The sequence below is a fragment of the Notolepis coatsorum genome (genome assembly GCF_963971535.1).
Source record: "Notolepis coatsorum genome assembly, chromosome: 7".
In the NCBI taxonomy this organism is placed as follows: Eukaryota; Metazoa; Chordata; class Actinopteri; order Aulopiformes; family Paralepididae; genus Notolepis; species Notolepis coatsorum.
In genome coordinates this window covers 156492052-156505312 of record NC_140171.1, presented here as the reverse complement: position 1 = coordinate 156505312, position 13261 = coordinate 156492052, and positions in this window count along the sequence as shown.

Below are 13261 nucleotides of genomic sequence, written 5' to 3'. Positions count from 1 at the left end.
ACTACAGCTTTGATTACGCACAGCAGGTGAATATCCAATATAATGTTGCTTTTTGTTGTTAAAGGAAAACTTACAGGAACGTTTGAGTTGTATTTGGAGTGTATTTAGATGAGATGAGAGTGGGAGGAGAGAGAAAATAGGAGAAGAGAGGAGAGAATAGGAAAAGAGAGGAGAATAGAGAGAGAGAGAAGCACTTTGAGCTGCAATTCTTGGAATGAAGGTGCTATACAAATACGGTTTATTATTGTTATTATAGTTTATTCAGTTTTAATGTAAAAATAGTTCCTTATAGTTTTAGCAGTATTTTTTCATGAATCATTCGCCAAACATAAAAAATACTTGCATTTGGCTAGTAAAGTGGCCTAATTTCCTCCCCTGTTCCCTTATTTCAATGTCCCTTATTTCAATGTCCTTTTTTCTTTTTCTTCTTTCTCTGTCAGGTTCATTTTCCATCTCACCCTTTTCAAGTGGGTCCCATCTTTTTTCAAACACCGCGCAAATGTGGCCTGTTCGGTGTCCACTGTGAAGGGCTGACGAAGCAGGTGAATTACCTAATTGATGAAGGGATGTCAACTGGTAAAGGCAGCAATGCCGTTATCAGCTATGTGGATCATTTCTTCACCAACTATGGAGTTGGAGAAAAATCAGTGGACCTGCACTGCGACAATTGCTCCGGGCAAAATAAAAACAATTATGTCTTGTGGTATTTTGCGTGGCGTACTATTCACAAACTTCACCTGCAGCTTGCTCTCCACTTCCTAATTGCAGGCCACACTAAATTTGGCCCCGACTGGTGCTTTGGTTTTATAAAGCAGGTTTACAGGAAGACTGCGGTCGACACCCTGGCAGGCATCGCAGACATCGTCAGGAAAAGCTCTGCAGTGAAAGGAGTCAATATCCCCCAACTTGTCGGTCGCGAAGATGGCACAGTTTATGTTCCAAGCTACGACTGGCAACAACATCTCGGAGGCTTCTTCAAAAGATTCCCACAAATAAAGAAATACCAGCACTTCAGCTTCGATGCCAACAGTCCTGGCATGATGACGGCGAAATTACACTGTGACGATACAGAGCCATTCACGTTTCAGCTGTTGAAAGACCCAAAACGCTACCCAACCATCTCTGGTTTTCCTGTCCTCCCCCCACCTGGTCTAGACAATGACCGACAGGAATATCTTTATAAGGAGATAAGACAATACTGTTCTGATGACGCAAAAGACATTACATGCCCACTCCCAACATCTAGAGCACCTCGGAACAAGAAGACTGTACGATGTTAGACACATGGATGTAGAGCACACACACACACACACACACACACACACACTGTACTAGCAGTCACTTTAACATGAACACACACACACACTCATGCTGCACACGCTCACAATGTAAGGTCACTTTAAAAAAATTAAACAAGAACAGGAGTGGTTCTTGTAGAGTAAAAGCTTTTGTAAAACTCATGTACATATACCTGATATGTCTTATTCTTATTACTTGTATTATTGCACAATGTCGCATTCTCATCCTATTGGATTCTTATTATTGCATTCTTGACTTGACTTGATAGTATAGTAGTACTAGTATAGCATAGGGACATAGAATAATTGTATTGTTGTGTACCGGTACATGTACATTATATTTTTATTATTATTACTATTGTTTTATTGCACAATCGTAGCGGGCATGGCCAACCGCATTTCACTGTATGCCCTGGTATGTATGCAATGAATAAAAAAAAATGTCACTTTAAACTAAATGGAAAGGTCACTTTAAAGGAAAGAACCGATGTGGTTCTTGTATAGTTTAGATTATTGTAGTATAGCATAATGACAGAGTTGAAACTGTATTAGCATGTCTATTTTTATCATGCACATCTTATGCCTTCTTATTACCTGTTTATGTATTTTATTATTAGTATTATTGCACAATCGATGCGGGCATGACCAACCGCATTTCACTGTATGCCCTGGTATGTATGTGACTAATAAACCTCTTGAATTGATTTGATATTGTCTGCTGATTTTCATCCAGTTGTCACATGAAAGGTGGTAACAAAGATAATGATAATAATGAGGCTTGTGTCTATCACTCCGCTGGCCAGTTCTACCAACTATGCATTACAATTCCCTGCGGTCAACATAATTTCTTCCTATTTTGGTTGTAATTGTGTAATGATAGATGTATAACCTGAACACTGTACATATCTGTTTTCAGGAAACACTGGGCTATACAAAGAATATGCTGTGATGTCACATGAATGTATAAATATATGGCCATGCATTTAATCTCTCTTTTTTATAAAATCATTATAGCCAACATGCAATATATCCCATTGATTGGTACAATGGGACAGACATTTGTTTTATACAGCTATAACCTGCATTCTTTCAAAATATATCATTAATCAATAAAACAGATATTGGAATACATAATTCAATAACTGAAATATACATTATTCAGACTAGTAGTTATATTACTACTACAATAGAAAATGTTTGATTTTTTATCTGATCTGTCAGCATGGCTGTCACAGGACTTAATTATGTTAATACTATTCAGGGGAGAGGTGTGGCTGGGAGGTATTGTTTACGACCAGCAGAATCCTGGCAAAAGGTGTCAAATCTTTAAGAGCTGTTTTCTCTGCTTAGGTCTCTGGGGAAAAAAGACTGCTACAAGATTTAAAATTAGCACATCACAATAATAACATTCTCAGATTTCAAAGTATGACACATCATTTGAAAGCTTACATTCTGTACTTTCACAATCTGGAAAAATCTGGAAAATGAAAAAATAGACATGTAGGCTATAGCACTGGTCGGGGTCACATATTTGTATGTGTATATATTGATATGTGGGACTTCGGACCCCAGGAAGACTAGCTGGTGCCATTGGCATGAGCTAATGGGGATCCTTTTCAATAAACAAATAAAAATATGACTGTTCTCTCAGTTTCAGAAAAGGACACAGACTGGTTTGTAATCCAAGGTTATGAGGAGCTTGGAGAGAAAAGTGGAGCTAAACTACAGACGAGACTCTTGGAAATCCCGCTCAAGAGATTGTCAGCGGTAAGATGGGGAAGAAAATATTACATTGGGAGTTGTTTTGCATAATCCATTTGCAGATTTTAGACAAAAACCTTTACATAAATTATGATAAAAATATAGATATACTGTATTAATTTAAAAAAGAATTATAATAATTGCTTGCCTAGTCTCGTTCTTGGCTGGGTCTTGCTTAACTAGGCTTGCCTAGTCTTGTTCTTGACTGGGTCTTGCTTAACTAGGCTTGCCTAGTCTTGTTCTTGCCTGGGTCTTGCTTAACTAGGCTTGCCTAATCTTGTTCTTGGCTGGGTCTTGCTTAACTAGGCTTGCCTAGTCTTGTTCTTGGCTGGGTCTTGCTTAACTAGGCTTGCCTAGTCTCGTTCTTGGCTTGGTCCTGCTTAACTAGGCTTGCCTAGTCTCGTTCTTGGCTGGGTTTTGCTTAACTAGACTTGCCTAGTCTTGTTCCTGGCTGAGTTCGGCTTGACTGGGTGTCTGTTTGTAGCCTAATGTCTCTTAGCGAGAGAGAGAGGTGTGGAGAGAGACACTAACCAAACACACTGCAGCACAGTTTGACACTGGTCTTGGTTGATCAGGTGGAGAACATTAGTCTGTTTGACACTGTGGTCTTGGTTGATCAGGTAGAGAGCATTAATAATAATAATAATAAATTTTATTTATATAGAATAGAATAGAATGATCTTTATTGTCATTGTTACAATGTTACAACACTTTTAAATGCAGCCCTAGGTGCTAGCCGTCACACAGTCCTAAACACAGTATTAAATATAAAACAAGAGTAAGGCATAATAGACATAACATAAACATAAACGGGGGGGTATAAAATATAATTGCACTATCCCTTAGTGTTGTGTGTGTGTGTGTGCGGGGGGGGGGGGGGTGCAGGCAGATTGTTGTTTTAAATTGTAGCTGAGTTTAGTGCACATATGGCCCTGGGATAGAAACTAAACTTCAGTCTGTTAGTCCGGGTGGGTATAACACTGAAACGCCTGCCCGAGCGCAGCCGTATAAGGTGTTTGTTGCCAGGGTGGTGTGGGTCCTTTAGTATTTTCACTGCCTTCTTAACACATTGAGTGCCAGCAGGGGGCACACTATTTATCGCTTGAATGCCAGCCTTTTGGGACTGATTTTCCGATATTTCATGATTTTCGCGGAGCTATTTCTATATTCTATATTATGGCTATGTGTCTAATACGCCCGTTGCTTTTCAATGACTTGCTTGCAGTCAACATGTACGAAACCGATTGTTTTTTCATCTGTACATTTCTGTACATCCTCTTCCTCACCCTTGCAAATCCCTCCCCTTCGCCTCCTCCTCCAATGTCCTCTCTCCTGCTGTGCCATGTGTCCTTCACCCCCCTCCTTCCTCCTCCTCCTCCCCCTCCCTGTGCACGCAAGCGAGAGAGAGAGAGCGAGAGGGCGGGGCCGGCCGATAGATTGATGGGGGGGCATGGCCTGGGCTAGTGTATTGATAGCCTTCTGAAAGAAGACGTTTCTTCAATTAGCTTTACCAGTGATATTTGGAGCTCTGATGTCAGCCCCATGTCAATGCTGAGTTTGACAGCTCAGTGGATTGACGCAGACTTCCAACTCCGTAAAGCGCTCCTGCATTCCCAAGAGTTCTCCGGCTCCCATACTGCTGCAGCGCTGGCATGGCAACAGCATTCGAGAATATATTTTCCAGACGTGGCATATTCCGAAAGAAAATATTCATGTCATACTCCGAGATAATGCCCGAAACGTGGTCAAATGCATGAAAGACACAGTTTGGGATGTATGGCCCACGCACTTCAGCTGGCTGTCCAGTGTCCCCGCCAATGTTCCGAGACATTTGTATAATTGTTAGGCTATTTGAATCCACCATTTAGGGCTGGTGTATTCAAATAGCCTAACAAATAAAATGTAATATGTCTCGGAACATTGGCCCGCAGATGCACCACTGCAAACCAAAGAAATGTGAACTCAAGAAGCCAAAACGAAGTATAGCCTGTTTTAGAAGGCTATAGCCTAAAAAAAATGTTGCCTTTTACCACCGCTTAGCCTATATTTTACGCAGTGTTTAGCCTATTAAATAGGCTAATTGTTTTTTTATTCGTTTTAACTTTCAGCTTAATAAATGTGTCGTTAATTCAGTATTTAACTTCTTGAATTCATATTTATTTAGGCTATCTTAATTAAAAACACAAATGTTATGGACATCTAATTTAATTATCTGCTTATTTATTAATGCTTCAATTCATTCAGAAACGTTGCAGCAAACAATCCATATGCATTTGTTTACATAATGATAACGTACACAAATAACATTATTGAGGGAGGAAAAAAAGGAAACTGATACCTACTTCACCCTGTTAGTCAAGTTGGACTATCGCTCTGACTCAGACTGTGGGTGTGGGGGGGGGGGGGGGGGGGGGGGGGGGGGGGGGGGGGTGGTGTCTCGCAGATAATACAATAGTATAATTATATAATATATATTTTTTCTGTAGGTAACGTTACATTTGGTTGACAATTTACTGACTGACTTTCACAACACTCCATATTTACGTAGCTATCTAACCAGCACTGTAAACCGGGACCCAGCCCAAACCATCACCGTGACGTCATCATCATCATTAGGTGGCTTCTTCGTTCCGAAGGTTGCCTATCACTCTCCAACCCATTCTGTCCCCACTTCTTCTCTCCAACTCCGTGACTCCGCCTCTCACTCCGCTCCAATCACAGACGTCGTCTACCCAGCCTCTTCTTGGTCTTCCACTTCCTCTCTTCCCATCCACCTTCCCCATCACCACCTTCTTGAACATCTCCCCGCTGGATCCTCTCAGAACATGCCCGCACAACTCCATCTTTCTCTTTTTTAACCTCTCCAGCAGCTGTCCTCCTTGCATATCCGCTCTTCTCAGTACCTCCTCATTCTTGATCTTATCCTTCCATGTTATCTTCAGCATCTTCCTCAGTGTCCACATTTCAAAAGAGTCTATCATCCTCTTTGCCTCTTCATTCAGCGTCCATGCTTCTGCTCCGTATGAAAAGACTGACATAACATAAGTTTCCAAAATCCTGGTCTTCGTTTTCCAACTTATGTTTCTTCTCAATAATTCTTTATGGTTCCAGAATGCGCCCTTTGCAATTCCGTCACCATCCAGCTAAATCTAAAATGGCGGCGCCCATGGCAAAAACAGGGAAATTGCATTTGAGTTTTCAGACAAATAAGCAGGATTTCATATTTGATTATAGGACCATGTCTTACCCAAAGTACACAACAAACAAACTAGGCTCATATTGTTTAATGCTTCATCTCTCCTTTAAATCATTGGTTTTAGGACCTGGCAATTCAAGCTGCCCACTACTGGAACCTCTAGTCTAGTGTAATGCTCGTGCACAGTATTACTAAAAACAATCTGATGGTAGGTAGTTGTTGGTAGCTAGCTGCTGCAGGGCTGGTCGGTAGCTGCTAGTAGCTAGCTGATGCAGGGCTGGTAGGTAGTTGTTGGTAGCTAGCTGCTGCAGGGCTGGTGGGTAGATGCTGGTAGCTAGCTGCTGGTGGGTAGCTGCTGGTAGCTAGCTGCTGCAGGGCTGGTGGGTAGCTGCTGGTAGCTAGCTGCTGCAGGGCTGGTGGGTAGATGCTGGTAGCTAGCTGCTGCAGGGCTGGTGGGTAGATGCTGGTAGCTAGCTGCTGCAGGGCTGGTGGGTAGATGCTGGTAGCTAGCTGCTGCAGGGCTGGTGGGTAGATGCTGGTAGCTAGCTGCTGCAGGGCTGGTGGGTAGATGCTGGTAGCTAGCTGCTGCATGGCTGGTGGGTAGATGCTGGTAGCTAGCTGCTGCAGGGCTGGTGGGTAGATGCTGGTAGCTAGCTGCTGCAGGGCTGGTTGGTAGATGCTGGTAGCTAGCTGCTGCAGGGCTGGTGGGTAGATGCTGGTAGCTAGCTGCTGCAGGGCTGGTGGGTAGATGCTGGTAGCTAGCTAGGGGTTGGACTTGGAATCGGTGAGTTGTTGCTGCTGCAGAATGAAGAGGAAAGACGTGACAGGAATGAGTAGTTGCAAAAGAACAGATCTGACAGCCAGCAAGTGAAAGTGCTCATTGACGATGTACTACTCGGCATACAAATGAATGCATCGATGCCGTCTGTTCAACAGATCCTTGATCATGTGGCAAAATATGTGAGTATCCCAGAACACTGGCGGAGCTAGAACTATGCATTTGAGTTTGTGAAGTCAATCAATGCAATTGTACAGAATGAGAGTATGTGCAATATTCGAAATGCCCCGTTTCATACCTTGATAGTAGATGAGAGCACAGACATCACAGTGCACAAAATGCTAGTTCTGTATATAAAATACAGGGAGGAAAATGATGTCAACTACAAAACTGAGTTTGGTGGCATCATTCAGTCAACGTCATGCACTGCTCCAGGTAATTCAAGCTCTGGTTTTGTCAAATCTTGACTATTGTCCTGCAGTATGGTTGAATGTAACAACGAATAAACTGAAAAAAATTACAAATGGTACAAAACAAAGCAGCACGTATAGCGCTTCGCTGTGAGTACAGAACTAATGTTGCAGCGCTGCACAGTTGTTTAACTTGGTTACTTGTCAAACATAAATTACTCTGCTCACTCCTTGTATTCACTAGGAATATTCTTGTTACAAAGATCCCCTCAATTTTATATAACAATTTATCTATAAGTCTTGACAGACACAACCATTCCACCAGACATGCTTCTGCACAAGGTTTTACACTTACAAAAGTGAGGTCGAATGCAATGAAGTGAACTGTCATGTTCCGTGGTATGCAGGAATGGAACTCTCTTCCCAGACATGTTAAGCAGGAGAATAGTAAATGTCGTTTCAAAATCGTGGTAAAACAACATTTTCAACCAAAGAAATTGACATTCCCTAATAGATAGTGTGTACGTAAATGAAAATGTATGTGTCTGATAAAGAGATAGTATATGGATGAAAAGGCATGTGTCTGATAGGGATATATTATTAAAATATTGTATAATTGGCTGATATGAACATAGATAATGTATGTAAAAGCTAAATAGTATATTATGCTGTATTGTATTATGAATTAATTATGAGTAGGTATTATTGTATTGTATTATGAATTCATAAGGCGTATATATTGTTGTATTGTATTATGAATTTGATTAGGGTTTTTATTGTTGTTTTAATTGTCTGTATGACATGTAAATGTTGTGAGTGTATAAGTCTGTAACTGTATTTTATGTGTTATGGACCCCAGGAAGAATAGCCCCAGCACTGCTGTGGCTAATGGGGATCCAAATAAACGTTTAAACTTATAAACTTATTGTTGAGGCCATCACGCAGTTTTATTCCAAACATGAATTAGACATGCAGAGAATGGTGATGCTGACCTCTGATGGTGCCTCAGTAATGCTAGGAAAGCACAATGGAGTTGCAGCTATATTGAGACGCCAAATACCACATCTCACAGAACAACACTGTGTGGCCCACAAAGAGGACTTGGGCATTGATGATGCTTGGAAACATGTGCCTTTGATGAGAGAAGTGGAAACACTTCTTAGAAGTGTATACAACATGTTCTCCCGGTCAGCAGTAAAGGGCAGATTTGAGGAACTAGCCGATGTCCTTGATGAGGATACACTGTCATTCAGGCCTTTGAATGAAGTGCAATGGCTGTCACGCAACCAAGCTGTAAATGCTGTTCTGAGAAACTACACTGTTCTTGAAGAATACTGCAGAAGAGTTGGTGATGAAGGAGATCCAGTGGCAAAATACTGCTACAAAAAGCTGAGTGATCCAAAGTACAAGGTTACACTCACTGCTCCTGGAGGTGTATTGAGCGAGCTGGCACCACTCTGCCTTTCTCTCCAAAAACATAACCTGACAGTGATGGAAGGGCATTGCCTTGCAAGAGCCAAGATCGAGAAGCTGCGTTCACAGTACCTGAATGATGCTCAGGGGCCTCAGTGGAGTGACGGGGTCAAAGAGGTGATGAGGGCCTCAGAAGCAGATGGGGACACTATTACCAGGGATCTTATCCTGTTTATTCACAGCCTGTGTGATCGCCTGGATGCTCGTTTTCCAGTGGAGGGTTTAAAAGAGTGGTCTGCGTTTGACATTGCAGCATTGAGTCCAGCCAACATCACTTTTGACTACGGAGCATCAGATGTTGCCATGCTGGCAAAGAAATACCAGGCCATTCTCCTCCCAGAGTCTATGGATGTCATCAACCATGAATATGCTGATTTAAAGTACAATGGGCCTCATTCAACAATACTCTTATTATTTTTCTTATATTCTTGCTTACCTGTCTGTTAAGAGAACAATAAGAAAAGCCACCGCCACATTCATCAAGCCGTTCTTAAAGTCCAAATCTGTTCTTACCCAGGTTTTTTTAATGGTGAATCCCACTCATTCTAAACTGGATGCGCGTTCTCGCGCAAGTCATTTGCATACAGAGTGAGACCCGCCTTGCAGGCTCATTATAATACGAGAGCCGTGGGTCTGCATCGGATCCCCCGGCCGTATTCAAGTGATGGAGCGCTTTGCGATGGATCAAAATTAGATGGGAATCAAGTGTATTGTCATCATACAGCACCTATAGCTATATAGTGGAATATACTGTATTAATATAGTAATATAATAGTAGATGGCTAGTTGCACGCTTCTGGCCACCTCCCGCAGTGCGCGCATACACACGTACTGTATACAGTACGTGCAAAATTAATCGTTCCAGCAAGGTACTGTAGGCTTTGTCAATACTGAACGACTGTGCATTGTCAAGAGCCAATCGCACAGGTTGCCACTCATCTGGCTCTGCAAATAGATCTAGAGTCTGAATATCTCCGCATATATAGCCTCATTAGCCTGATGACTGGCAGTGCGCATAGTACAGTGCGTGCTCCAAGTCAAACTGGATGACACATCTCTCTCAAATCCATTCTGAGAACGGAACGCAGTGCCCGCGACGCGGGTCTTGATTGATTGATTGAAAATTGTATTAACAGATTGCAGAATGGGTACAATACAGTACAGCTCAATACACACAATTGTTAAGGGGATGGAGACCAGAGAAAGACTTTCGTCTTGTTTACATCAGGGTCCCCCATTTTCAATTAATCATAACATATATGACTAGGGATGGGTACCGAATTCTGTACTTTTGAGGTACCGAACCGAAACACGTCGGTACTACCGAGTATCGATTCAAGTGAGATACAATATTTTTTTCTTTTTTTTTTTACTTTTTTTTTTTCATGTCAACGTTCACACGCACAATATATGCTTACCTAGGATTTGACTTGATTCAACAACAAAGCAGTCGGAGCAATGGCAAGCCGAAAACGGTCGAAATTTTGGGGTAAGAGTGGATGCATGATTGCATCCATTCTGATCTGTCATGACATTGACAGCATGCCTGTCACAGCACTTAATTATGTTAATACTATTCAGGATGGGAGTGGATGGGAGGTATTGTCTACGCCCACCACAAACTTGCATAGGTGTTAAACCTTTGAGAGCACTTTTCACTGCTTCAGTCTCTGAGAAAAAAGACAGTTTACAATATTTAAACTGAGCACATCATAATAACATTCTCAGATTTCAATGTATGACACATCATTTGAAAGCTTACATTCTGTACTTTCACAATCTGGAAAATGAAAATGGAGACTTGTAGGCATTTTCGCTAGACTGTGTCACATATGGTGGCTGCAACACTTACAGTAGATGTGAGGAGTTGAGCAACGTCTCGCAGCTTGTGGACATTTGTGGGACATTTCAAGCGTCCAGTGCAGACTGTGAAAGAGGGTTTAGCTTGATGAATCGTATCAAAACATCAAGAAATCGTCTTGAAGTGGAACATCTAGACGAGTTGATGCGAATCAAGTCAAGGCTGCAAGCAGACACAGACGGTGCCACCACCATCAGCCTGGACAAGGTGTACAACCACTGGAGAACTGAGAAGGACAGACGGGAAAGATAAGGTAACATATTAGTTCCTGATCAGATATGTGCATGTTATACTGTCTGTCACTCATTAGGAATTATCATCTGAATCATTAAGAGCTTGTTTTTATCAGTTGTAGAACTGCTAATACCGTAATTCCTCTAATAGTAACCGGTATTCAATTAAAAACCGGGTCTCTATTAATGACCGGGTGCGCTGTTGAGCTAAGCAATTATAAGCCGGCCTCCTAATACAAGCCGGGTTTCATGTATATTAGAGGAATTGCGGTATTTCCCTCAACGGATTTACCATAGGCAATATATTTTGTTATTGTTGTTATATGCTGGCCTGGCTGTGCAGTAAATACCATATAATGGTATGGTGTTAATGTTTACCAAGAGAGTAAGCCTACCTCAGAATTGTATAAAACGAAGTTATTATTATTATTATTATTATTATTATTATTATTATTATTATTATTATTATTATTATTATTATTATTATTATTATTATTATTATTATTATTATTATTATACCAGTATTGTGATTGCACTATTTTACTTTATTTAACTTTTTTTCACCACCTGTAAAATTGCACTGTTTACTACCGTATTTCATACAGTACTTGGTTTCAATAAATTAACCCAGTACATTTTACTGGGTTCAAACTGACACAAAATGTTGATTTATTCATTATGATCTGTTTGAAAATTAGAAATATAGGCCTCCCTCTTATACATGCCTCCTCCTAATACAAGCCTGGTATCAGCTACGGTTGAAACAAATACAAGCCGGGGTTACTATTAGAGGAATTACGGTATTAACATAATTTTGTTTAGTCATATTTTTTATTTTCTAGACCAAGACAGTTTCAAGACTACAGTATTAACAGTAACACAAACATGTGTGTTTTGAACTTGGCAAAAATCTGATGTTAGAAGATTAATGACTAATTACTCTATTCTATTCTACTCTGTTTCCCAGAAGAAGCGTACCAGACCAGAGGAGAAGTGGCTTCTGCTGACTTTGGATAACTTTATTTATTCTTTAATTTTTTTGAGGAGCAGAGAATAAACAAGTGACTATTTTCTGATGTGCAGTGTTCTGATGTGCAGTGTGCACACAGACTAACAGAAAGGACTAAGAGCTAAGACCAGACAAGAGGAGAAGAGCTGCCTTTGGATTATTTGATTTATTATTTTATTATCTTTTGAGGAACAGAGGAGTAAACAAGTGACTCTTTTCTGATGTGCAGTGTTCTGATGTGCGGGTGTTCTTATGTGCAGTGTGCACACAGACTAACAGAAAGGACTAAGTAAGAGCTAAGACCAGACCAGAGGAGAAGAGCTGCCTTTGGATTATTTGATTTATTATTTTTTGAGGAACAGAGGAGTAAACAAGTGACTCTTTTCTGATGTGCAGTGTTCTGATGTGCAGGTTTTCTGATGTGCAGGTTTTCTGCTGTGCAGTGTTCTGATGTGCAGGTGAGAGGTTTAGAGGGAGGGAGAGAGAGAAGAGGGAGGGAGGACTTTGCTCTGGATCGTCAATCAATGGTAAAATAAATATTTGATTAAGGAATATAATATGCCTTTTTGTATTATTTCTGTGTATCAGCAAAATGTATAGATTTTTATGTTAGACATTGAGGTAAATTAAGATTCTCAGATCTTTTACAAACCGCCACTTATCAACTAACCGGTTAATCGGAAGGTGACGTATGTTGCTCAGTAGTTGCTGATGTCTGCTCAGGAGGTGTTTGCTCAGACCGAAAATAAATTAGAGGGAACATTGCTCATGGCTATTTGGAGCAAAAGGGGAGCATGATCCGAGTGTGTCATGGCTAGGGATGGGAATCGAAAACCGGTTAGCCTTAGCATGTAGCCATGGCAGACTCTATTTGATTCCTTAAGGGCTCGAAATTGCCTGGGTTTTGGTCATATGCTCCCGAAATGCTCCCGCTGTTTGGCTACTTCTATGTGCAGTGAAAACTACTTGAATGCTTTAGAACCTAGTCATTGATTTAGTTCAGGGTGAGCTAAAATTAGCCGTGGAGCTAACGTGAGCTAATGCTAGTTAATCAAGCTCACAGAGAGAGATAAACAGCTGACAGCGGATAGTACAGGTACAAATACAATAAAACAGCCGGTGGGGGCTGTTGTGTAAACCTTGTACTCTTTAGTTCACATATAATAAGAGACGGAGTGTTTGTTTACTAGTCTGTACTGTGTAAGCCAGGAAGTACCGTGGTGCAACATACAAATGTGTCCG